Source organism: Zootoca vivipara, chromosome 7 (genome assembly GCF_965207765.1).
Source record: "Zootoca vivipara chromosome 7, rZooViv2.hap1.1, whole genome shotgun sequence".
Taxonomy (NCBI): Eukaryota; Metazoa; Chordata; class Lepidosauria; order Squamata; family Lacertidae; genus Zootoca; species Zootoca vivipara.
Genome location: NC_142590.1, coordinates 69382729 through 69408940, shown reverse-complemented (window position 1 = coordinate 69408940; position 26212 = coordinate 69382729). Strand labels below are relative to the sequence as shown.

General features: G+C 47.4%; 1 protein-coding gene across 16 annotated transcripts in view; it reads left to right on the top strand.

Moving 5' to 3' along the window:
* Positions 1–1718: 1718 nt before the first annotated feature.
* EPB41L1 (erythrocyte membrane protein band 4.1 like 1) overlaps positions 1719–26212 on the top strand; it is a 184834-nt gene continuing 160340 nt past the window's right edge. For 12 of the 16 annotated variants that reach the window (XM_088674563.1, XM_088674562.1, XM_088674561.1 and 9 more), the window contains exon 1: positions 1719–1950. The gene's annotated coding sequence lies outside the window, so the exon portion shown is untranslated. Of the gene's footprint in view, positions 1951–2156; positions 2264–2902; positions 3067–26212 lie in introns of those variants that run through there. The other 4 variants (XM_088674551.1, XM_088674557.1, XM_088674550.1 and 1 more) reach the window with 3 other exon arrangements.

Sequence of the window (26212 nt, the reverse complement as noted above, 5' to 3'; positions counted from 1 at the left end):
TGTGTGCTCTGGTTTCTGTCACGGTGTCCCGTTGTACCAGAAGCAGTTTAGTCATGCTGGCCACGTGTCCCAGAAAGCTGTCTGTGGACAAAATGCCGGCTCCCTTGGCCTGACACGAGATGAGCAACCCCATAGTCACCTTTGACTGCAGTTAACCATCCAGGGGTCCTTTACCTTACCTTTACCTTACACTTGCCTAGCTCCTCATGGTCCTTGAGTATTGGGGGCATGGCGGCGTGATGGACATACCCCTGGCTTCGCCTGCGCAGATTTGCTCTGGCTCTGGGCTTCTACGCTGACCACAATCCTTGAGGGGTGGACTGTGGTGTTTTCCAGGGTTGCTTTGGGCGTGTCTGCCATTTTTACATTGCTTCTGCATTCCCTGGGCTTTATGGTTTTGACCTCCCACACCAGGCAGAACATACATTAGCTGTGTCGCTGCTATACCTGTGGAATGGCATGATATGAATATAGGATTATGCAGCCCATCACGAAAGGTGGAATCACATAGTAATTGAAATTTTAGTATCCCCCGTTTTGCTATTTATCTTCATGTCTGTCAACTAGTATCGCCTGCACACAATACTGTACACTTGGGTGTGGCTGTGCCATACAACCACAGACACAATGGAAGATGTGGAAAAGACTGCAGTTGAAACTCCACAAAGCTCACTGGGTGGCCCAGGATTGAGATTTATAAAAAATGCATTTCAACTTGTTTTGATTTTGTTCTTATAAGCCACCTTGGAATGGCAACATGGAAATCATTAGATATATAACCACTGCCTTCCTCTTAACTTGCTGTAGGTTTCCACACTTAAAAGCTGCTTATTTAGGTAAATATTGATACAAGCAGATGTTTCAAACTGGGATGCCAATTTTCATGCGAGCCAAGGTTTCAAACTGGGATGCAAATTGTTCAGACCCTGCAATGTACTTTATGCACATAGTAGTACCGTGAAGGAAAATACAGTGTTTAAAACATATAGTTAGTTATACCGCAGCACATCGCCACAGGTAACGTAGCACAATACTAAACCCACAGATCCATGAGCTCTGGCCTCCTTCCCCGGATATACGACGGTGACCTTAACAGTAACTGAGCCGTGTGTGATTTTTGGGCGTGGTGTGCTTACCTTGGTTTACGGAACAATGAGAAGGGAGTTGCGAGGAGGTGGGGTTACATGATTTGCATCTCTCTGACTGGCAGAGAAGAGGGAGCCTGGGAGCAGACCGGGCGGGGGTGGGAGCGCGAGTTTAGCCCGGAATCGGCTTGCAGCAACCCGATCAAACTGTCGCTTTATTTCCTTGCATTTTTTCACACTCGGGACGCGCCAAAGGACTGAAGTGGGTGGGCCGCCCCGGATGCATCCGCACAGGTGCGGAGAGGGCCACATTCCCAGCCTACCTGCTCCGAAATCCGATTGCATCTGCCGCGAGCGCCTCGCCGCCGCTTTGAAGGGCTGGGGAAACGCGAAAGGACTCCGGGCTGCAGGCAGCGCAGCCCGTGCAAAGGCTGTTTGGTTGCATAGATGAGCTTTCGCTCCCCCCCCCCTTCCCTCGGAGGCTGGTTCAGTTGCTCATGACGTGCCTCTCTCGCTGAGCTGCCAGCCCTCCTGCTCACTCGCTCCTGCCTCCCGCTGCAGCTGCCTTGCATTATTAGCCCCCCCCCCCTGCCTCCCTCGCCGCTTTGCAAGCCAGCCCGATTCATTTTTCTTGCCGCTCTTGGAGGAAGAAAGCAGCAGGGAGGGGGAAGAGAGAGAAGCCGCTGCTTTTTAAAAACCCCAACCCCCCCCCCGTTTCTCTTCGGAATCTGCATTTTTTGTCCCTTTAATTAACTGCAAGGAGGCTCGGGAGCCTGTGATTCTCCGCGCCAGATGAACGTTTTCTTGGATCCTTGGACGTCTTGACTCCGGATTACTCGGGGGCCAGGAAAAAGAAAAGAAAAAGGTTAGCCATTGCGACGATTCCCCACCCCCATCTTTCCCCTTTACCCCGATGCCACCGCTTGCCTTCGCCCCCCGGCCCCGCCTGCCGGAGCCACTCAGGGCAACCGGGTCGACCGACGCCCCGGCGGTGTGGCTGGAGATCTGCGGAACCAGGCGGGCAGCGAGATCACGTGGAGGTCTCCGGGAAGGCGGCGGCGGTAGTAGTACTAAGAGTAGGAGGAGGGAGCGACCTGGTCACGCGTGTGCGTTTTCTCACGATACTACAAACTCGCTTCCTTCTTTCTCACCGCGTCTTTGGTAGCGACCGTGTCCAGGTGACATTACTTCCCCTTCCTTCTCAACTCCCCCCAACCCGCTCGTTTGCATCCTTCGGGATCATCTCCACCCCCACCCCGCCTTTTCGCTTGTGCAGCGCCCCCATCTTCCTTTCCTCCGAGAGGGGCAGAGGGGTGTGTTCCTTTCTTTCCTCTCGACGGCGAATCTGTGCCTCCCCCGCCGCCCTTGGCTGCTCTGCCTGCTGGAAACGGGGGTGGCCGAGTTGAGTGGGGGGTGGGTGGGAAAGAGATAAGCCCTGCCAGAGACGTTCAGGTGTGCTTGCACCCTGTTGATCCTTTCTGTGTAAAGAGAACCAACCCCCCCCCCTTTTGGAAATGTCTCCTTCATGGGACTGAGCCCCCTTCCTTATTTTTTATACACGCATGCTTTGCTCGCTTCCGAGAACGGGCAAGCGAATTGGGTTGGACGTTTATAAAAGGGCGATGTGGGGGGTGCGTGCGTGGGGGGCAACTGCTTGATTGCTCTCTTGCTCGCTCCCCCCACGCTCGCTTGCAAAGTCGATCAAAGGGCGAATCTCGGATTCCTGTTACTTTGCAGGTGTGTGTGTGTGTGTGTGTTTCCCTCTTTTTTTATCTACGAAGAGGGCGGAGCTGCGTACAGGTTGCTTTTTTAAAAAAAATAAAAAAAATCCTGCCGTCTGTTGTGAAAGACAAGCCTGGTAACTAATCCGCGCGGCGAACTCGGAATTGGCAAAAATGTGTTGCCCAGCGTCGATTTCAAAGAGTTCGCTTACTCCAGAGGCGCCTTCCTAGATCGAACTCTGGTTCCCTTTCAGTCGAAGGTAAAGGGGCGTTTGTGGGTAGCCTCTGCCGACAGGCAGGTAGCGCTTTCTTGGAAGGGCGTTGCTCTTCCCTTTGCTTATATTTGTTTTATTTCAGTCTTGCCCCTTAGGCAGGTGTTCTACCGGTAGGGCATCCCCCGCCCCCGCCAAGGTCAGGTTGCACCGGGAGCTCATTCCTCTTTTCAGGGGGAACTCGGCTTGGGGGGGCCACACCCAAATGCCAACACCAGTCCTAGGTGCGGCGGAGCCCTGAAGCCCATGTCGTGTTTACTACTTTTTATGCCCCCCCTTTTATATGCGTTTGGCTTGAAGGCTTATTAATTTCTCATGATGAAGTCCTGAAAAATCTTAGGAACTCTTATGGCTTCGCTGAGTGTATGTTCAGAACAGTAATGATGCTGTTCTAACAGTAGCACCTGTAATAGATGTGTTGCTGAAACTGTCAACAGTCTTGAAGGAGTTGCTTGTAGTTTGCATTGCAAGGGTTTGGGAGAGAAACCGCTGGCCTGGGTAAAGCGAGTGACTGGTTTCAAAGTCCTTACTCCGTTGTAAGTCCCCACTGAGCACAGTGGAGCTTCCTGTCTAATTAATAAACAGCCTAGTTCTAGACATGCTGATATGTCAGTGAAAACGATTAAATACAGTGGGATTAAAATCTGAATTAATATGCATAGGATATGACGGTTGCTTAGGCTCCCCCCCAAAAAAACAAAAAAACAGATATGCAATGCTTGGGGAGGCTCTAGTCACATTTATGAGATATTATCATTTTTGTTATCTTCTTCTTGTAGTTCAAGGTAAAGTTAGCGACTTTAAAACTTCTCAGTGGGGAGCAGGAAAAGTGGCAGTTTGTGCTATTCACCATTCATTGAAGAGGGAAATTGCTGACTCTTCTGCTTCAGATACTATTCAGTGGTGAAGAGACGCTGTTTGAATTGTTGCCATATGCTGATCAATGCTCCATAGCTAACTGGTAGCTAATCACAAATGCCAACATGTAACATGTCAAGAAATCCATAGCACTGTAGGAAGTTTGCCAGAGGAGAGGTTGTGGTAAGTTTACCTGGCAAATTGCAATTTGTGATCCCCGCCTCCTGTTGCATTTTGTCATTTGGAACACCAGGGCCTCCATCTTGTATCTCTGAGCTCATTGAACATTTTTGCCACGGACTTGGGAGGGATCTGCATTTATTTTCTTCAGCAGATTGAGGCTGCATGCCTCTTGTGCAGCAACTGGGTCTCTCTAATGTAGAGTTTCTCCCCTGTAAATGTTTAATTAGTTGGTTGCAGATGATCCGCAAAATAATCCTTAAGAGTATCTCCTCCTGCAATGCTCCTGATTCTCATGCTGAGGAATGGCTGAGAATGAATTAAGGCTACATATCAGTGAAGGGCTGGCATTTGCTGTCTTGCTATATCATTTAAAGTGGCCATGTGGAGAATGCCTGTGAATCTTGGCTCCTGTGCTGCAGACACACTGAAGGAGTGGCCCAGTTCAATAATAGAGATTGGTGAGGAGATCCACCATTGATACTCACATTGAACTGTAGTTCTTCTCCTGCCCTTCATAAACAGTAATAGATCTGTTGGTTTCAGGAAGGTAATTTACATTGCAATATATAATGCTGAAACATGGAACAAGCATGTACAGGAGGATAAGGATGTGTCCTTGCACATTTCTGTTTCTTGAATATAATAATATTCAACATGAAATACAATCATATGGCAAGAAGTGGACCAGTCATTTCCCTAATTGAGTCGTTGACAATTGATTGATGTGGGTAATAGACATTGAGGTATTTCACTTTTTGCCGTTTGTGCTGTAATCCATTCTGTGTATTGTGGCTTTCATTGTGGCATTATTTAAGCCAGGCACATCCAATCCCCCCCCCCCTGCGATGACCATACCTTTAGTTTTCTGAGCCACACCCCCTCTTTTGTTCTAGACCTCTTACTGGCATGTTTTCCCAAAACTTGCATGATAGCAGGAGTATCTTTAGTCTTGCTGCCAAGAATGTTTGCTCAGTTGTATTTTGCTTTTTTCTTTCACTTTCTGCTGCAACAACCTAGTGGTTTTAATTAATTTTTGTTCTGTTAGAAGAGAGGCAAAATAATTCAGCATTCCATCACTGGGCCACTTTAAGAGCTAAGTCTAGCAAATTGGTTCCCCTGCCTTCCATTTTGTTGCAGCTGACTACCATAATATTGTTGGCTTTATGTAGGCTTCAAGCCTGCCATGGTTTCTGTAGCCACAATTATTTCAGACAAGCAGATTTACCAAAACAGAGCCATGAAGTAGTTGGACCCAGTGAAGCAATGGAAGCTCTATGGTAGAGCCCATGCTTTGCATGCAGAAAAGTCTCTGGCATCTCCTGGGAGAGCTGAGAATGACTCTTGTAGAAAATCCTGGAGAACCGTTGCCTTCAGTTTGCATTACTGAGCTAAACGGGCCAATGGCCTGATTCTGTATAAGGCAGCTTATTGTGTTCCACCATGTGTGGAAGCTTGCCTAGTTGAATTCATTCTGCATTGCATGTTTTGTGTTGTGCAGCCCCATACACGATCACTTGGATATGAGCCTCATTAAGGTCAGTGAGTCTTTGTCATGGGTCATTGTGCAGAGAATAGCAGCCTAAATGAGTTAAGATAGTATTCTGTATCCGTCATGCAGATACCTTGATTTTTCCTGCCATCTACTTGAGATGCACAACAATTTGAAGCTGCACAACTGCTCTTGGTGTTCATTATGATTGACTGAATCCATTGATGATATTTTGGGTGTGATATGATATCTTTGTTTCTCATCCTCCCTTTGTGGCTGTTAACTAACTTTGAGTATCAGGAGAAGCTTTTGTAGAGGAAAGCAGAACTGAACAGAAGATGACCTGTTAATGAACATGTGCTCCATTTTAAATATGCAGGCACATTTTGAAGCTGAATGAGATACTGATAGTACTATAGAGATTCAGCACATGGCTTTTCCTCACCCCTCCTTTGTGTTTTCTTTCTCTAAAATCTACTGAAACGCTCTTTGCCTGTCAAAGATTTTGCTATTTTTTCTCCTGTGGGGTGCGAGGTGAATTCTACAAGCAAGGATTTATTCTTAACAGGCTTTGTGGCGTTCCTTTATGTTGTATTCAGCAAGGTAAGTTTTAAGCAACTTGAGCAGAAGAGGAAAAGCTGGATATTGAGTGTCTCTGTGGAATCTTCAAAAGTTGTCATCTTGCAGCCTTCCCCTCCTGCCACTGGTGGCCCAGAGCCAGTTTGTTTACACAGATACTTATTTGATAGGAGCGCCAGTTCTTAGATGGTTTATGCTTTGCAGGTTGAACAACACTCTGGACCCTTTGGTAATATGCTTCTGGATTTCAAAGGCAGGTGTAAGAAGGATTGATGGTGCTCCCTCCTTGAATTTGGACAGTCTGCATCCATCAATTTCTATTGTGAAGGGAAAAAATGGAACCCGGGATAGGTCTGTACAGCTGGCATGCAGTTTAATTTAGAATGACTTGGACCACTGGGAGAGGGACCCAGGTGGCGCTGTGGGTTAAACCACAGAGTCTAGGGCTTGCTGATCAGAAGGTCGGCGGTTCGAATCCCTGCAACGGGGTGAGCTCCCGTTGCTCGGTCCCAGCTCCTGCCCACCTAGCAGTTTGAAAGCACATCAAAGTGCAAGTAGATAAATAGGGCGGGAAGGTAAACGGCGTTTCCGTGCGCTGCTCTGGTTCGCCAGAAGCAGCTTTGTCATGCTGGCCTTTGTCATGCGGACAAAACGCCGGCTCCCTCGGCCTATAGAGCGAGATGAGCGCCGCAACCCCAGAGTCAGACACGACTGGACTTGATGGTCAGGAGCACCTTTACCTTTACCAGGAGAGTGAAGCCTCTGATCCATTGGCATCCCTGAGTACACTGGTGCAGTGAGGACAAAACCTGCCTTCCTTCTTGGTGCTGGTGTGCTCTGCTGGACAGGGGTTATAATAACTTTTCCCCCTTGCATTCAAAGTGCAAGTGGGATGTACTGCAGGTATACATCCTCTCTTCCCCACCCTGCCCATCAGCACGACAGGTGTTGTAGTAAATATAAGTGTACCCACGGAACAGATCTTTTGCCTGGTATAGCTTTTTTTTCAGCCTCAGAGCGGAATGAGAAACGTAAGCTGGCGTGTTAAGCCTTACTGATGCTTCCTCTCTCCTGCCCATTTATCTTTGTGCCCAGTGTGTACCTCCCTTGTGCCCACCATTGATGGCAGTGAAAAATGTCCCCATTCTGTTTGCAATCACCGGGTTGCGTTTATTGCTTTAACAGCAACTTTGGATGGTAGCAGAGGCATTAAATCAGACATTTTCTATAAATAGGGATGAAGCATTTGTGATCCCCGCTGCAATGGGAGCACATATACATCTTGAGGAAGGTGCAGTTTGACTGCTCTGCTGTGCTGCAGAAATAGGTGGTTGATTAACTCTTGGCTCTGGGAGATGAGAACCAGTGTGTTTTGTTTCCAAACAACAGCAGTGTTTGTACATCTCTTCCTCCAAGTATTTCGATTAGGGGAGTTGCATTCCAAGGAGTTTCCCTAAAGAAAGAGGTGGATTTTTGCAGCACTGATTTCAATGGGAATGAATTTGCACTCTTAAAACTAAAATTTGCAAGCCATGTCCATTTTGATCCATTGGCAAGAAACGTTTTGTTTTTCTTTTGAACCATGGAGATCAGTTGGAGACCTGATTCCAGTTGCTGCCTTTGGAAAACTTCCCATGATTTGTTACATTTCTTAGGGAACTGGAAGGTCTGATGCTAAAGGTATTGGCTTAAGAGATTTCACTTTCTTTGTCATGGTGTTTGTGGAAACTCACTGGCAAGCTGCATGATTTTGCTTTGACATTTTGCAAAAGGGGAGAAGTGGAATGCAATGTTAATATTTTGTTACCTGGGGAATCATGTCATTGCCTCATAAAGAAGTGTGTGCATGTGTTTGAAAGTAAAATACAGTCCTTGGTGTGTTGTAATTTTTACAGGACAGGTTTGGCAGCTCTGTATCTGTTAGGCATCATTTCAGCATTTCTCACCCCTTTTTTGAGATTCCTTTCTAATGCAGTAGTGCTGCCCTAAATCCAGAGTCCCATATGTACTCTGAAGCACCCAAGTGGACCTCTCCATTCATTTCAATGAAGGAGGCAAGTTTTTGTACACCCACTAGTGCTCCTTTCATTGAAGTGATTGGGTCATTCCCTGCAAGATGAAAAGCTGTGTTTTGGCACTAGAGGCCACACACACACACACACACACACACACACACACACACACACACACGTCTCTGTTCCAGAGTGAGGGTTTGCTGGGAGCATTGAACAGAATAAAGCAGAGAGAATTCCCGCCCCCCAATGAATTGCATTGCTCAAAATGTATGGCACACATGTGTAAATTTGCTGTCTCGAAAATTGTATGAAAGTTCCTGTGCACAGTGCATCTGACAGATGTAGCTGAGCAGCCCATTGTTCTCATTGGAGCAGTCAGATGCCTCTGAGTCAGCAGGTTCCCGCTGTATTTTGCAGAATGAAAGAAAATTGCCACCAAAAACATTGCAAGGATTTAGTGCAACAATCTAAATAAATGCTTGCTTGCAGGAGCTGGTTGATAGCTATTGAAAGTTATGACAGTTGTGTCAGGGCGCCCTGGCAATAAACATCAGGATGTTTGTTATGTTAGCCATGCTCTTGTGTTGAAGGCGATGGTGAGAGATGGCAGGTTCCATCCTTTGGCGCAAACACTTCCACACTGGTGCTAACATGGCTCCCTTGAGTTTTTTGCTTGCTAAGAAGGCTCTGATGCCTCCTTACCCAGCATAGTGCCGCCCCGCCGCCCCCAAGCTGCTCTGGAATACAGTTCCCATTGTCCCTGTCCATTGGCCATGCTGGCTGATGCTGATGGCACTTGCGGTTCCAAACACCTGGGTGGCATTATTTGGGCAAGGCTGCTTTGCAGATTATGTAATCCAGACCTGGATTCTTAGGGGCAAAGGGTGGGTTTGTTTTTCTTTGTGTGTTTCCACGTGGCTTTGAGCAAGATCTCCGTTTGACCACCTGTAATTCTTTTTGCAGGAAACTTTCTATTTTCACAATAGCTCAGGCAGTTGAAAATGTCTACCAGCTTGGATTAAGCACCACAGCAAGAGTGTTGCTAGTTTTGGTAATAATAACAGCTGTGATGCACAGAATGAAATGTAGGAATAAGCTGCTATGTGCTTCATTGGTTCTATTCCACTGAGGGTATTTTTTGACTTCTGCAACTCCAGTTCAGTTATTCCAGGGCAGCGGAACCTTGGGCAATGGGCTAAGCCGCCTTAGCTGGCCTTTGGGATTCCACCTAAGACATGCTGTATCCCCAGCCACACCCATAAATGGCTCTACTTCCACCCTTCTTGAGTGTTTTTGCCTGGCTGGAGTGTATCCTTGAATTCTGATTAAAGCTTTTTTTGCTTGCCTGGTTGGAGGATAGAGATAGGGGTGTAACTGCATGTAGACACTAGCCCAGGCATCCCCAAACTTCGGCCCTCCAGATGTTTTGGACTACAATTCCCATCTTCCCTGACCACTGGTCCTGCTAGCTAGGGATCATGGCAATTGTAGGCCAAAACATCTGGAGGGCTGCAGTTTGGGGATGCCTGCACTAGCCTGTTGTCTAGGTAAGGTTCACACAAGCTGTTCTGCCCACTTTTGCCTCTGACCCCATCCGCCACCACTGGCATGTGGCCCCCAGAAGGTTGACAAGAGGAGAATGCAGCCCTCGGAGTGAAGAAAAGGTTCCTCTCTCTTGAATTATTCGGAAAGCCTCTACTGTTGCCTCTCCTTGCAATTCATATTTGAAAAAAAAGAGACCCTTGTTTGTTAAACAGACCCCAAAGTGCCCTGCAGATTCAAATGGGCGCTTAACTCTTTAATCTCATCTCTTTATTGCTGAACATTCTTCCATTCCTCTGTGGTATTCAAAGCTGGGAGGACCTGGGATGTATTCTGTAGTGGTATTTACCTTGCATCAGATCTGAATGCAAATGCACAGGGTGGAGCAGTCTCCTTCCGCACAAAGGAAATGTTGTTTTCTTTCTTTCTGTCTTTTCTCCCCCCCCCTTTTCCCCTAAAATTTGAATAAATGGGGATAGATCAAAGGCTGTTTGAAGCTGTGTTAGGGGCTCATAATAAATTCATGGCCCTCCCTACGCTATGCCTGTCTCTGTAGTGTGGCACCTTTCAGCGGATATTTTTAGCTTTGATTTCTTCCTTGGTGCAGGATCTTGACGGGAACTGCAACTGCGTTTTGGTGGAAAGAGAGTCATTTCATTGCTTTGGGGGGGGGGAGGGATGGAGACTTGTAAGAAGAAGGCCCAGCAGAACCCTACTGTGCATTATAATGACACCTCTTTTTGTAATGGACTAATCTTGTTTGTTGCCATTAGTGCTGCTAGAAAGCATGATTGGCTCAGGGGCGGCAGCCAGGTATGAGTGCCTGTCAGGGCTGCTTTTTGTAGTGAGGCAGGTGAAGTTGGAGCGATGTCAAGCGTTTGAAGGCAGAGGAGGCAACAGACTGCCGGTTTAAGACCCCCCCACCCCCCCAATTTCTCCCATCAGAGGTCTTGAATCTGGAAAGTGGCTTTCTCATAATAACGCAAATGTTGAAGAGGCAGAGAGGAGGAGGATGAAAGAGGCGTTGTTGGGTATTTCTGGAACTAGAGTGTGGGATGATGGATCCGAATGAACAATGGAAGCAATTAAAGTGCTCTAATTAGATGCGCTCTTGATCTGGCACCGTTTCTGCTGGCGGGAGTTTCTGTCGATATTGGGTAACATGGCACACACTGCTGGGCAGTCCAGGTGTCTGCAGTTTCTCTCTCCTCCGCCCACCTGGGCCTTGGTACCTTGCAAAAAAAAGAAGAAGAGGGAGAGCTGGTATCTCTTTATTAAAAAGGGGCTTGGCCATGTTATATCGGCAGAAATATTGATATTTGCATGCAAAGCACATGCTCTACCACTAAGCTATTTCCCTTCATCTGTGAAGTCTCTCTTTTTAGGAGTATTAAAAAATAATCTTTCTTAGGTCAGAGCAGTGGTGGCTGTTGCCCACTGAGACTTGTTGCTTTCTCCCTGCCCTCCTGAATTCTACAAGGGCAACATTGAGGCTGAGGCGGAAGAAGGTGACAGACTGCACTACTCCCTGGACTGAAGCCAGTCAGGTGCAGGATGGCTGAGAGCAGGATGAGGCTGGTTAGAGTTAGACAGTGCTACATTTGTTCTAATGCAGGAGTTCCCAAAGTGGGTGGTACCACCCCCTGGGGGAATTACCTAGTGGGTGCTAAGAGGCAAGTGGGTGGCATGGGGGTGCTGCAGGTGTCAATGGCTATGTGATTTTGAAATGCTGATATCACTGGCTCAAGTTCATCAGTTTTGTTGACTTAATTAAACTAAATCATTTTAATTGGATATTGAATAAATGTGCAATTAATTGTCACGGTTCTGAATTTTATTGTGTTATAAACTTTCTTTGTGGGTTGTGTGAACCACTATCCTGAATACAGTGGAACCTCGGTTTACAACTACCTCCGTTTATGGACGCCGCGGACCCGGAAGTGTTTACATCCGGGTTCCGAGGCGTCGGATGCGCAGACGCGATCTGCACAGCTTGCGCATGTGCAGAAGTGATCTGCGCAGCACGTGTGCAGAAGCGCTCTATCGGCGCTTCGCGCACGCACAGAAGCATGCCTAAGCGAATGAATGCCTCGGTGAGCGAATGCCTCCGTGGAACGGATTGTGTTCGCAAACCGAAGCACCACTGTACTACTTTTTATAGGGTAGAGAGCTCTGGGGATGAGTTTATGAAACTAAGACGGAGGAGGCCCACAAAAGTTTGGGAGCCACTGGTGTAAGGGACTGGCATCTATTGGATTGGGCAATGTTGGTTCCTTTTCCTGTGATGTTTAAATTATTATTATCAGTATTAATTAAATTTAAATACCTGTATCCAAGGACCACAGAGTGGCTTGCAGTATAAAAAACACAAAATACATAATGCAAACAATAAATGCATAGGTGCACACCCAGCTTCTGTTTATATATGCAGGCCAAATATATTTTGCAGCCTGAGGCAGACAAGATGGCATTCGCCACCCAATTCGATGTGGAGAACCTGAGCAGTTGCAGTGGTGATGGAACAACATCCATCTCTGTACATGAGGGCAGAACAGGAGGCTTGTTTAAGAAATGATGAGGGCTGTTTTCTGCAGCAGCCATCGCCTGAGGCACCTGCCTCATTCTGCCTCATGATAGGGCAAGTCCTGTTTATGAGCTACCTTAGTTAAATTCTGAACAGGACACGAACAAATATTTTAAATAAGTTATGGTCCAATAAATTATGGCTGCAAGGATGAAGTTGGGCAAGCCATGTCTAGAGGGCCTATATTTATTATATACTCTACCTCCACGCCCCCACCACCAGCACCCAGGAGCTGGTGGTGGCAAACGTGGTGCTTCCCTCCTGCATTGTACTCTTGTAACAATTCTCTGTGGTAGGTTAAGTTGAGAGACAGTGACTGGCTCAAGGTCACTAAGTTAGCTTTGCAGATGAACCCTGGTCTCCCAGGTCCCAGTCCAAGACTTTAACCACTATAACCCACTGGCTGTAATGAACACATGCCTACCAGTTAGGCTCCAGACACAGTTAAGGTATGAGGAAAAGGGTATAGACTGGCCTATTTATTAAAAGACCATATGCTAAAATATTCCAAATGATCTCATATGTACCAGGGCTGGCCAGGAAATTAGTTTGGTGCTTTCCCCATGAGGGAGACAAAAAAAAAGTTCCATCAGCATTTCCACTATGGGCAGGATTCACCTAATGAACCCTGTCAGTGGAATCACTGCTCAAGGGCTTTGGTGCAACGAAGCTTTCTCCCTGCTTCACACCCCACACCCCCAGAAATTGGCTCGAAGGGGGTCAGATGAACAGCATGCAGGTGGAGAAGAGGGAGGCCATTCTGCCTGGCAAGCTGATACTCTTGCACAGAAGAAATGTTTGTAATACAGTAGTGCAATGTTGAATTCCACCCGATGCCTGCAAGCTTCTCATTGTGGCCAAGGCATCAGGGCAAGCAGAGCTAAACACAGCCCTTACTTTGATTGTCCAGACAAATAAAACCTTGGACTTTACGGAACTGCATTCCCCTTCTGATCAGAATGCTTTGATTTCCCACCCTGTCAATTGACCCCGTGGTCAAAATAGGCAACTGCTGTTGTGATGGTGAGAAGCAAAAACGGAAAGGGCAACTTGTCTTTGGTGACCTGTTATTCCTGATGTGGCTGCTGTCCTCTTCTGCCTTTTAATCTTCTTGTTCACTTTCTCCATCTCCGTGCTCCAAAAGTTAATTGATCCTCTAATAATAATAATAATAATAATTTATTATTTATACCCCGCCCATCTGGCCGGGTTCCCCCAGCCACTCTGGGCGGCTTCCAAAAAAAAAACACAGAAATTCTAAAATACAGAAATCCATCAAACATTAAAAGCTTCCCTAAACAGGGCTGCCTTGAGATGCCTTCTAAAGGTCTGGTAATTGTTCTCTTTGACCTCTAGTGGGAGGGCATTCCACAGGGTGGGTGCCACTACCGAGAAGGCCCTCTGCCTGGTTCCCTGTAACTTGGCTTCTCGTAATGAGGGAACCGCCAGAAGGCCCTCGGAGCTGGACCTCAGTGTCCGGGCAGAACGATGGGGGTGGAGACGCTCCTTCAGGTATACCGGACCGAGGCCGTTTAGGGCTTTAAAGGTCAACACCAACACTTTGAATTGTGCTCGGAAACGTACTGGGAGCCAATGTAGGTCTTTTAGGACCGGTGTTATGTGATCTCGGCGGCCGCTCCCAGTCACCAGTCTAGCTGCCGCATTCTGGATTAGTTGTAGTTTCCGGGTCACCTTCAAAGGTAGCCCCACGTAGAGCGCATTGCAGTAGTCCAAGCGAGAGATAACTAGAGCATGCACCACTCTGGAGAGACAGTCAGTGGGCAGGTAGGGACTCAGCCTGCGTACCAGATGGAGCTGATAAACAGCTGCCCTGGACACGGAGTTGACCTGTGCCTCCATGGACAGCTGTGAGTCTAAAATGACTCCCAGGCTGCGCACCTGGTCTTTCAGGGGCACAGTTACCCCATTCAGGACCAGGGAGTCCTCCACACCCGCCCGCCTCCTGTCCCCCACAAACAGTACTTCTGTCTTGTCAGGATTCAATCTCAATCTGTTAGCCGCCATCCATCCTCCAACCGCCTCCAAGCACTCACACAGGACCTTCACCGCCTTCACTGGTTCTGATTTAAAAGAGAGGTAGAGCTGGGTATCATCAGCATACTGATGGACACCCAGCCCAAACCCCCTGATGATCTCTCCCAGTGGCTGCATATAGATGTTAAAAAGCATGGGGGAGAGGACAGAACCCTGAGGCACCCCACAAGTGAGCGCCCAGGGGTCTGAACACTCATCCCCCACCACCACTTTCTGAACACGGCCCAGGAGGAAGGAGCGGAACCACTGCATGACAGTGCCCCCAGCTCCCAAGCCCTCTAGACGGTCCAGAAGGATGTTATGGTCGATGGTGTCAAAAGCCGCTGAGAGATCCAGCAGAACAAGGAAACAGCTCTTACCTTTGTCCCTAGCCCGCCGGAGATCATCGATCAGTGCGACCAAGGCAGTTTCAGTCCCATGATGAGGCCTGAATCCTGACTGGAAGGGATCCAAATGGTCCGCTTCTTCCAGGCGTGCCTGGAGTTGTTCCGCAACCACTCGCTCAATCACCTTGCCCAAGAATGGAAGATTTGAGACTGGGCGATAGTTGGCCATATTGGCCGGATCTAAAGATGGTTTTTTAAGAAGCGGTTTAATAACCGCCTCTTTCAGCGGGTCTGGGAAGGCTCCCTCATGGAGAGAAGCATTTACCAACCCGCGAAGCCCATCGCCCAGCCCTTCCTGGCTAGCTTTTATAAGCCAGGATGGGCAAGGATCAAGGAGACAGGTGGTTGGTTTCATTCGTCTAAGCAGCCTGTCCACATCCTCGGAGGTAACAGATTGAAATTGATCCCACAAAACTTGACTAGACAGGACTCCAGCACTCCCCCGCCCCGGCCCTGCTCCCACGGTGGAGTCTACCTCTTCCCGAATCTGAGCGACTTTATCTGCAAAAAACTTTGCAAAATCATTGCAGGAGATCATGTGGCCCGTACTGGGCCCGGATGGAGCAGGTGGTTCCGCTAAATTGCGAACCACCTGGAAGAGTCTCCTGCTGCTGTTTTCTGCAGATGCGATGGAGACGGTGAAGAAGGTCCTCTTCGCCGTCGCCATTGCCACTTGGTAGGCTCGAAGTTGAGCTCTAGCCCGTGTCCGGTCTGATTCAAAATGAGTTTTCCGCCACCGGCGCTCTAGCCGTCTCAACGACTGTTTCATTGCCCTCAGCGCCGGGGAAAACCACGGGGCTGTCCGGGCTCCATGCAATCTGAGAGGGCGCTTCGGAGCCAGACAGTCAATAGCGCTGGTTAACTCCGCATTCCAGCGGGCCACCAGGGAATCAGCTGAAAGGCCATCGACATGGGATAAAACATCCCCTACCACTCTTTGGAAGCCAATTGGATCCATTAAGTAGCGGGGGCGGACCATCCGAATCGGTCCCACCTCCCTGCAGAGGGAAAGGGTTGCGGAGAAGTCCAGTTGCACCAGAAAGTGATCTGACCATGGCACTTCTTTTGTTTCGCTTTTACTTAATGTCAGATCACCAACATCCATAGAGGTAAACACCAAGTCCAAGGCATGTCCGCGGCTATGAGTTGGGCCAGACTTATTCAGGGACAGCCCCATGGTGGCCATGCTTTCCACGAAGTCCCGAGCGGCTCCTTGTAAGGTCGTGTCGGCATGGATGTTAAAATCCCCTAAGACAACCAAGCTAGGTGTCTCCAGGAGCACATCCGACACGACCTGAAGCAGCTCGGGCAGGGAATCCTTGGTGCAGCGGGGAGGTCGGTACACCAAAAGGAATCCTGTACTGCCTCTATTGCCCAACTTCCAGAACATGCACTCAGAGAACTGGGTCTTCCCAATAGGACGCCTGGTGCAAACTAATGACTTCCTAAAAATCACTGCAACCCCCCCTCCCCGCCCAGATGGCCTGGGTTGCTGTGCATAAGAGAAACCTGGTGGGCAAGCAGCGCCAAGAACGGGCCCATCGGCTTCCTCCAACCAGGTCTCTGTCACACATGCCAGGTCAAATCCTCCATCCACAATCAGGTCGTGAATGGCGGTGGTCTTATTCATCATCGACCTGGCATTGCACAGCAGCACCTTCAGGTCATGTGGGTATCCCTTGCTGATTCCAATATCCGTCCGGTCAGGACCAGACCTGGAGGCAGGGATAGTCCTCAGACAACGACTAAGTCTGCCTCCTCGGTAATGACATGGTCTGGTCTTAGCGTAACTCCTCCTCCTACCCGTGACCACTGAGATCGGTTGTTCCAGTGCACACCCCCCTGTGGAATCTGCCCCAGCCATTTTGCTTGCTGGGACCCCCTCCCGGGCAGCCCTGACCCCTCCCCTTAAAAACAAAATAAAACCTCTGTAAAAAACAGCAAAGAACTCAACAAAAGAAGAACACAAAAAAGACAATAAAACAATAAAACCAAAAACAATAAAAATTACAAATACACTAAAATTTAACAGATTCCCACACCCAACTAAAAATCCCTCCCACCTACCACCCCAAACACAATAAAACAATAAAACCAAAAACAATAAAAATTACAAATACACTAAAATTTAACAGATTCCCACACCCAACTAAAAATCCCTCCCACCTACCACCCCAAAGAAGATAAAAACATTAAAAATTCTTTAAAAAGCATTTTAAAAAGGACTCTGTGCTGTTTCAAGTTCCCCTGGGCAGCACCAGCAGCAGAGCGGCGGCAGCAGTCCTTTATGAGGCCTTCCAGGCCCCGCCCTAGACCAGGTGGAAGGAGGCAGGGACAGGGCCTGTGGGCACTCACAGCAGGAGAGAGTCCTGGGCAGCACCAGCAGCAGAGCAGCGGCAGCAGTCCTTTATGAGGCCTTCCAGGCCCCGCCCTAGACCAGGTGGAAGGAGGCAGGGACAGGGCCTGTGGGCACTCACAGCAGGAGAGAGTCCTGGGCAGCACCAGCAGCAGAGCAGCGGCAGCAGTCCTTTATGAGGCCTTCCAGGCCCCGCCCTAGACCAGGTGGAAGGAGGCAGGGACAGGGCCTGTGGGCACTCACAGCAGGAGAGAGTCCTGGGCAGCACCAGCAGCAGAGCAGCGGCAGCAGTCCTTTATGAGGCCTTCCAGGCCCCGCCCTAGACCAGGTGGAAGGAGGCAGGGACAGGGCCTGTGGGCACTCACAGCAGGAGAGAGTCCTGGGCAGCACCAGCAGCAGAGCAGCGGCAGCAGTCCTTTATGAGGCCTTCCAGGCCCCGCCCTAAACCAGGTGGAGAGAGGTAGGGACAGGGCCTGTGGGCACTCACAGCAGGAGAGAGTCCTGGGCAGCACCAGCAGCAGAGCAGCGGCAGCAGTCCTTTATGAGGCCTTCCAGGCCCCGCCCTAAACCAGGTGGAGAGAGGTAGGGACAGGGCCTGTGGGCACTCACAGCAGGAGAGAGTCCTGGGCAGCACCAGCAGCAGAGCAGCGGCAGCAGTCCGTTATGAGGCCTTCCAGGCCCCGCCCTAAACCAGGTGGAGAGAGGTAGGGACAGGGCCTGTGGGCACTCACAGCAGGAGAGAGTCCTGGGCAGCACCCTACTGTGTTCCTTCAGAAATTGCATGTGAGGGAAGAGAGATTCAAGCCAGACAATTAAAATACATGGTTAGCCCTTTGGTGTCTCCCAAGTGAGGTGTGAAGGAGCAGTCACTAAAGGGAGATGCCTATTGAACAAAGTAGCGCTGGAAGCTATCTGGTGTAGTGTTAATTGCAGGTGGATATGTGCAGAAACTGTAGCAAATTCACCTGCTCTAATGAGATGGCAAAGGGTGATAGGAAGAGCCTTTAATCTCCTTCACAAACTCCCACGAGCTTTTATAGGTGTTGGTATATTATGGGAGTATGCCTGAAGGAAAGATGGAGGCCTCCTTTCCACTCGGAGCTATTTAACATATACAGTAACATTAAGCTTGCATAGAGTGGAAAGATGCATAAATTTCCCCAACACACATTTATACCTGAAGGAGTGTCTCCACCCACATCGTTCAGCCTGGACACTGAGGTCCAGTGCCGAGGGCCTTCTGGCGGTTCCTCCCTGCGAGAAGTGAGGTTACAGGGAACCAGGCAGAGGGCCTTCTCGGTGGTGGTGCCCGCCCTGTGGAATGCCCTCCCATCAGATGTCAAATAGATAAACAACTACCTGACATTTAGAAAACATCTGAAGGCAGCCCTGCTTAGGGAAGTTTTTAATGTGTGACATTTTAATGTATTTTAATCTTTGTTGGAAGCTGCCCAGAGTGGCTGGGGAAACCCAGCTGGATAGGTGGGGTACAAATATTTATTATTATTATTATTTATGGCAAAAATGGTCTCTGCGCACTCTTTATTAGATATCTGCTTACTTGCCCCATAGAAATATTATGTAGATGTGGTCACATACCTAAACTAGCCATAAGTGTAGGTCAGAGAAAATGCTCACTCTTGCACATGTCTGGAGTTCGTATTTCATTACTGTAATGGGGTTGCCAACCTTTTTGGGCCAGTGGGCACATTTTGTGTTTTGAAAGATTGTTTTGGGTGCCAAGTCACAAAAGGGGTGCCCTGGTGAATAGGCATAATGGCTGCCATATCTAAAAGCGCAGAAAAAGAGATGGGGCCACAAAACATGGGCATTCTCTCTCCCTGTGGCCCACCATTGGCTGGAAGAAGAAGAAGAGAAGAAGTTTGGATTTGATATTCCACTTTATCACTACCCGAAGGAGTCTCAAAGCGGCTAACAATCTCCTTTCCCTTCCTCCCCCACAACAAACACTCTGTGAGGTGGGTGGGGCTGAGAGACTTCAGAGAAGTGTGACTAGCCCAAGGTCACCCAGCAGCTGCATGTGGAGGAGCGGGGAAGCGAACCGGTTCACCAGATTACGAGTCTACCACTCTTAACCACTACACCACACTGGCTCTGGAAGGCACTGGAAGGCATTCTGGCACCACAGGGGGCCTTGTTGGCAACACCAAAAGCACCACTTGGTGGTGTATATGTCGCTTGAATGGCATATCAGGCAGGATATCCCATGTTCTCCTGTAGGGGAGAATTGGGATCCATGATGTGGGCTGTCTTTGCCTCTCTACCACTGGCAGGAAGTTAAGATTTTGAGGAATACACCAGGAGGCAAGACAACCCCCTATTTCCTGCCTTCGCCTCTGGTAGGCAGGAATGCCATCTTGGAAGGGATTTTTCCTTTTGTTTTCTTCCTTTGTCTTTGTTTCCTGGATCCTCTTTCAGTTCTCTCCTACCGTCCATTCCAGGTTTTCATTCTCTCTCTCTCCCTCTCGATCCATTTCCCCACCACCACCTTTGGGAGGCTTGCCTGGAGGGGCATGGGACATCTTCCCTCCAGAGGCCTCCTATCTTCCTTCTCAGCTTTCTTGCTCTTCAGCCCATATCAGGGTTTTCCTTTCTCCTCTGCACCTGCGCTTGTTCCAGGGGCCAGTAGGGATTCTGCATTCAGTGAATAGAGGGGCATGTCCTATTGAAACTGCAACATTCCTTTTCCTATCCTTTACTCGCTATGCTGTGATTATGCAGTTATTAAGCATGAGTTGAACGGGAGTTAGGGGGTTGTCTTGCCTCCTGATGTATTCCTCAAAATCTTAACTGCCTGCCAGTGGTAAGAGGGGCAGGGACAACCCACATCATGGATCCCAATTCTCCCCTACAGAGAATGAAACTATCGCTCTAAGTACCAATGTTTGCATCCCACCTTTTGTTCAGGGATGGGGAATCCCCAGTCACCATTGGTCATGCTGTTGGATTGATTTAAGTTGGAGTGGACAAGATCCGTAGGGAGGCAGGTTCCCCAATCTCGCTTTCAGTTGTCTGGTAGCTCATTCCTACTCAGTTATTTCTTACTGCCCTAACTCTTAACGTATAGTCATACATAATTTTATTTGTATGCTGCCTTTCCATAGTTCAAACCATCCTCAAGGCACCTTACAACATGGGAAAACACCTAAGAGTCTGATCAGCAGCCTCAGCTTTCGTAGCTGGAGTCAGTCAAGGCCCTGCCTTCCCAGGCCTGGTGGGAAATGGCTGCAAGGCAAGGAGCAGGTCTTCCAGGGCTCACAGCCAAGATGGTCTCCCACAATCTAACAGTCTGTTCATAGCCTTCCTTTGCTAGATCAGAACCATGGATCTTGTGGCAACTTTTCCTTTGATGTGCCACCTGCCCTTCCTGAGAGGGAAGGCTGGTCTTTCTATTCCCCAACCCACATAGTCTTGAATATAATAGATGCCTCTGCCGACGTCTGTATGTCAAGGTCAGCTCCAGGGCTAATTCTAGCTTGTGGAGAAATTCCACCAAGAGAAACCATGTGACCTAGTGCATTTTTTTCCTTGATAGAAAAGCATTTCAAGGTATTTTTCCAGCCAGGAACGGGGAAGCTGTGGCCCTCCATGGAAACTGCTGGCTGAGGTTGGTGGGAGACATACCTACAACTTATAGGGGGCTACAGGTTCTCCATCTCTGTCTAAACTTAACTTGCTCAAAAGTCTGTCTCCCACTGAGCTTTGTACTTTGCCCTATTACCAGTAAGGCAGGTGGATTCAAGAGCTGAAAAGCAGGAATAGCAGGATTTCGAAGCAGTTCAGTGCAATTTCTAGGAGATCACACCTGTGCAGCTGAGCTGCTTACCCCTGTGGCTTCATGGAGATTTGTTTTTTATCTTTTCCTTAATTCTAAAATAGAACTGAACTGCAGAATCTTTTTTTCACCTTTGTGGGGTGAATATATCTCATATAGCTTACATTGAATCAGGTGTCTCCTCCTCTACTAGCTACAAATAACAGCAAATGCTGCACTTAAAACACTGACTCGTGTCAAATAAGGTATCTCTTTCAACACAATTGCTTTCCAGTGGGCTGCTTCATGTATGTTTTATGGGTGCAAGATTGCAACATTTTGAACCCACTTGAGCCCAGCAAATGCACCCACGAGGACTCTGTTCTCTTCAGTCAATTCACAAACAGGGCAGTGCTTTGGAAAAGAGCTTTCATGGCTCTTCCAAGTAAATTGCCAACTCTGGACAAAGCAGGTTAATTAGTTTGGGATGATAAAATCTCAGTGGAAACAGGTGATATTGAACTTGGGTCATGTGTGCTACCACTCCTCCATAGAAAGAAGCCAAAAATAACACCAGGACTGTTTCTTCGGGGTGCCTTCTTTTCTTAATGGTGACATTCATAATGTAAGAATATTCTTCACAACTGTGAGCAGGGCAGTGGGGTAGGGTAAGTGAAGACAAGCTATAACAGCTAGCTATAGTGTTGTTTGCCACTCCTGCTCAGGTTGCCCAACAAAAGCACTTTGGTTCCTGAAATTCATTCTGATTGTGCAGATGAAATACAACTGATAGAATTCGACAGGGTGTCATATGAGTGTGTGAATACAGTCCAGATCCAATGATCCCCAGGCATGCACCTCCAGGTGGTGGAGATGTCGGGTGCAAAAGGCGCCTGGCTGATTTTGAACACTGAGTGTCTGTTCATTTATATCCCCCTTTGTTTTATCAAAAGTGGTTAACATTAACATTAAAAAAAAAATCCCCGAAAGTACAAACAGCAACAAAACCACATTAAAGCCAAAGCAGCAATCAAACGCAACCCAAATTGAGTGCCACATCACAATCAAAGCATACTCCATCACACAGTACAAAAAATCTGGCCTGAAGTTGCCTTGTATTGCTTCTTAGCCAATGACAAAAATTTAACAGTGCTGGGGCTAAGCAAGGTCCTTCCAGAGTAGGGGTGCTGGAAATGACAAGGTACTGTCATCTGCAGGGCATCACATTGGCAACTCTTGAGCTAGGTTGTTGCATATGTACATGAAGAATTAGCACGATGAGTGGTTACTGAGTACTGTGTACATTTGAGTTTCACTGTATGAGTGCTAGTACAACTTTGCTGAGGGCAGTGTTGTTCAGTGTCTTCATTAGCAGAATACTGTCATGTAATTTTGCCATGTGCCCTTCGCCCCCCCTGTTGTTAAGAGGCTTGTTGAAACTGAGATGCTCATGAGGAATAAGGAGTCAAAAAGGGTCAGGTGGAAGGTGACACGCTGGCTGAATTGTAGTCGTTTGTATCCGAAGAAGTGTGCATGTACACAAAAGCTCATACCAATGACAAACTTAGTTGGTCTCTAAGGTGCTATTGGAAGAATTTTTATTTTGTTTTGTATGGCAAGGGTTCTTGTTTTTGCCTGTGCATAAAACTGCTGGCCGCAATTACAACCAAGACCTGATCATGTTGGAAGCCATTTATTGTGAGTTAAATAAAAATGTCACAATAAACATATAATAGGTTTAAAGATGTAACAGTAAAATGAGAACAGCAACAAAGCAAAACCAAACCCCAGAAAGAGGTTTCACAAGAAGGAACATGTTTTTTTGCAAGATACTACCTGTTAACTTGCCATTGCCATTTCCTGAACTTTTATTAAGGTCCTATAGATGGACTGCTGTGTCTGCGGCATTGCATTAATCATTCTTCTGTGGCTGCTGTTGCGTTAAAGAAATGTTGTTACAAGTGTATTTTGAGGATTTGTCCTTGCAGTGTATGTTGCTGTGTTTATTTAGAAAACAGTTGGCAGGCTTTGCTTCTAGAGGTGGAGAACTGGAATATCAAGAATGGCTGGCTTTGCCATTGATCAGATAATTACTTGCACTGCCCCTGCCCCTTTGCTCTTGTGTGTTCTTGGCTTTGTTTGTTATTTCTTTCTCTGTTGCTTGCTGTTTTAACTTACTGGCATTTATAGGTGGGGTGGAGTTTTAAGAGTCTGTGCACATGCAGAATTTGACGCAGTCTGAGAATCATTTTAGTTTCAAGCATGGGAGTAGCCAGGGGGGTGCAGGGGGGCAGTTGCCCTCTTAAAACAAGTAAATAAATAAAAATATTTAACTAATTGACCAATTGTGTTCTGCCCCCCTCCCAGCATAATGCTTGCCCCACCCAACATAATGTCTCCCCCCCCCAATAAATCCTGGCTATGCCCATGGTTTAAAGCAAATTTCTAGCTTCTGTGGCAGGTGTAGGGAACCTTTTGCCCTCTGAAGGTTGCTGAACTTCAATTCACATAATCCTTGGCCATGCTTGCTGAGGGTGATGGGAGTTGTAGTTCAGCAACATCTGCAGGGCCACAGTTTGCTATACTTGCTCTATGGCTACAAAATAAACTTCAGTGTGTGCAGGCAAAGGCTAGTGAAATTTAGAAGCCCAAGGTGAGACTGAGTAAGATTTCCAGTCCCGAAGTGTTAGGAACATATATATTTTGGGGCATTTTTTTAAGATTAGCAAAAGTAGAATAAATTATGCAGAGCAAATGAATATATGTGGAAAGGTTGCAGAATGAATTTTGCAGATTTTTGTGTTACTATAGTGCAGGGTTTTGACTTGTTTAGGGCTCAGGCTACACTGCACTGCCTTTTGTAATTCAAAAGTGTCTCTAATTGACTGGAAAGATGTAGCCACTTGAATTAAATATCATGCTAATGAGGTATTGCGTAGTAGCTAGCCAATAATAAGGTTAGTTATGTATTTATTCTCCTGCAGGCGTGTACGGTTTATAAAATAGGTGCAGATAAAGTATACTGGCACAGCACCTGCGACAGAATTCTTGATTCATAGCTAACCTCGGATAGGGGACTTCATCCAGCCCCCAAGCAAATGTTTCTGGTCTTCCAGAGATACACCGACTTTGGCAGCAGCAGCAAAAAGAGAAACAGGACACCAAACCTATCACTGCAGGAATAAGCACGTCTGCCCTGCCAAGAACCCTGACAGGGATGCAAATTGCCCCCTCCCTGGTCATGAGATTGATCATTTGATGAGTGAAGAGGGAATGATAGCTACCATTCTCAACCTGGATCAGCTGAGGAGGGAGGGAGTTTGTGTGACTGTGCAGTGTAGTAGAGCGAGGGGTGGCCACACCCACTGCCGGCATGTGCCTACAAGAGTGTCGGCCAAGGGTGAATATAGCCTCCAGGCTGAAAGAGGTTAGTCACCCTTGACAGAGAAGATGCCACCCAAACTGCAGTTCTGTCTTGTGTGGCATTTTGGAAGCAGTAGCCCGAGGTTACACTCCCTCTGAAGGAGCAGGTACATAGCTGGGGGGTATTTCTGGGACCTCAGTGGCACAGAGTGGCTTCCATCAACTTGGGTTGGTGGCCCAGCCACTATCTAGAGAGGGGAAGCCTAACTTCTTTTGTTTACACTTTGGTATCCTGTAGACTAGCTTACTTCAATGCAGTATATGCGAGGCTGCCCAACTGCACCAGGTACCAATTTGGTTACAGGCCCAATTCAAAGTTCTGGTTTTGACCTATGTGTCTCAGAGCACCAATACCCCAAGGACTTCCTCTTCCTAAATGAACTGCCCTAGGATTCTGCAATAGTAATCTGAGGCCCTTTTTCGTGTGCCTCCCTCCAAGGGGGATCTGGTGGGTGGGAACACAAGAACAGCCCTTTTCTGTGGTGGTTCCCTGCTTGTAGAATGCTCTCCCCAGGGAGGCTCACCTGGCACCATCCTGATATAATATCTTTAGGTGCCGGGGGAAAAAACATTCATTTTTTAATCAGGCTTTTGAATATCTATGGCCTTTTTGCATGAGTGGGATGTTTAAATGTATGCTGTTCATTTTAAAATAGAATTGCCTTTTAGATTTTATAATGCTTATTTCAATGTAAACATGCTTAAAGCATTGTATGTCACTTTGAGTTGCTGTGGTAAATGAAGACTAATATAATTAATCAATTAATAATTGTTCCTCTTAGTTTGGGTTGATACCAAAGGCTCTCCCTCATTTGGGCGTGCCACAGAAATCCAGAGCTCAGCTTAAATAGCCTTGGATTCCACAGCTAGAACAAAAATGCACTCTTTTGACCCAAATAGGGATCATATTAGCTTTGCATGAATTTGCACTGATTAAAAGATTCCCTGTGAATGGGAGGAGATATGCAGGAAATATGCAGAGAAAGGTGTACAGGTCATGGTTGCACTTGGGAGGGAGGAAAAGATGAAAGCAAGCTTTTCTCCTTTAACAAAGCATTATATCCAAGAGGTCATATCAAATTAACCCTTAAGGCTGAAGACTTCTTGGTGGAAAATCTACACAGCCCTGGTTGTTTGTAAAAACAGTAAGCCACAACTTGCGCACATTTAACTAGGGTGCATTCAACTTGATGCACTTGACAAAATTAAAAAGGGAGCAGGTGTTCAGAAAAAAGGCTTTGCCAATCCCACCCGCCGTTGCACCTGATGTGTTTTGACTAGACATGATATTGCCAATCCCTGGAATGTAAACGTAAGTTGCAGGTTTACTGTACCCTAGAACAGTTGCTCTTTTAGAGCTGTATGTACCGTCAAGTCTTTGCACAGACAGAATGAAGAGGTGCAGCCTGGCTAAAGGGTGCAGTTTTTCTTCCTTGCCCTTGTGCAAATGCTCCTCTTTCCTTCCACAAGAAGCTCACTAATGTGAGAAACCGGCCATTGTAGGATGCTATTTACATTGTTTCAATCAAGTTGTTGTTAAACTTACACAGGCTGCAGACGGAAGGGTTGACTTCTAAGCTATCCTTCAAGGTCCAAGACCAAACCTTTGTGGCTTTCACATCTGGGTCTGTAATGAACTCTGCAGGCCAAATGTTGCCTTCCAGAACTTTGGTGTCTCTGCTGGAGCAGCAGTGGTGAAGTTAATGTATATAATGAGAAGATAATGGCACACAGAACAGATGGTTCTAAAATTAGAATGTGTTTAATAATTCCTTGTGCAGGCCAGAAAAGGTATCAATTTCATTTCCTGAGTGGTGGATTGTTTTCCAAAGATTGGATCTAGTAAATACATACTTGTATTACTTTCATAAATAAGTTTGAATGCACAG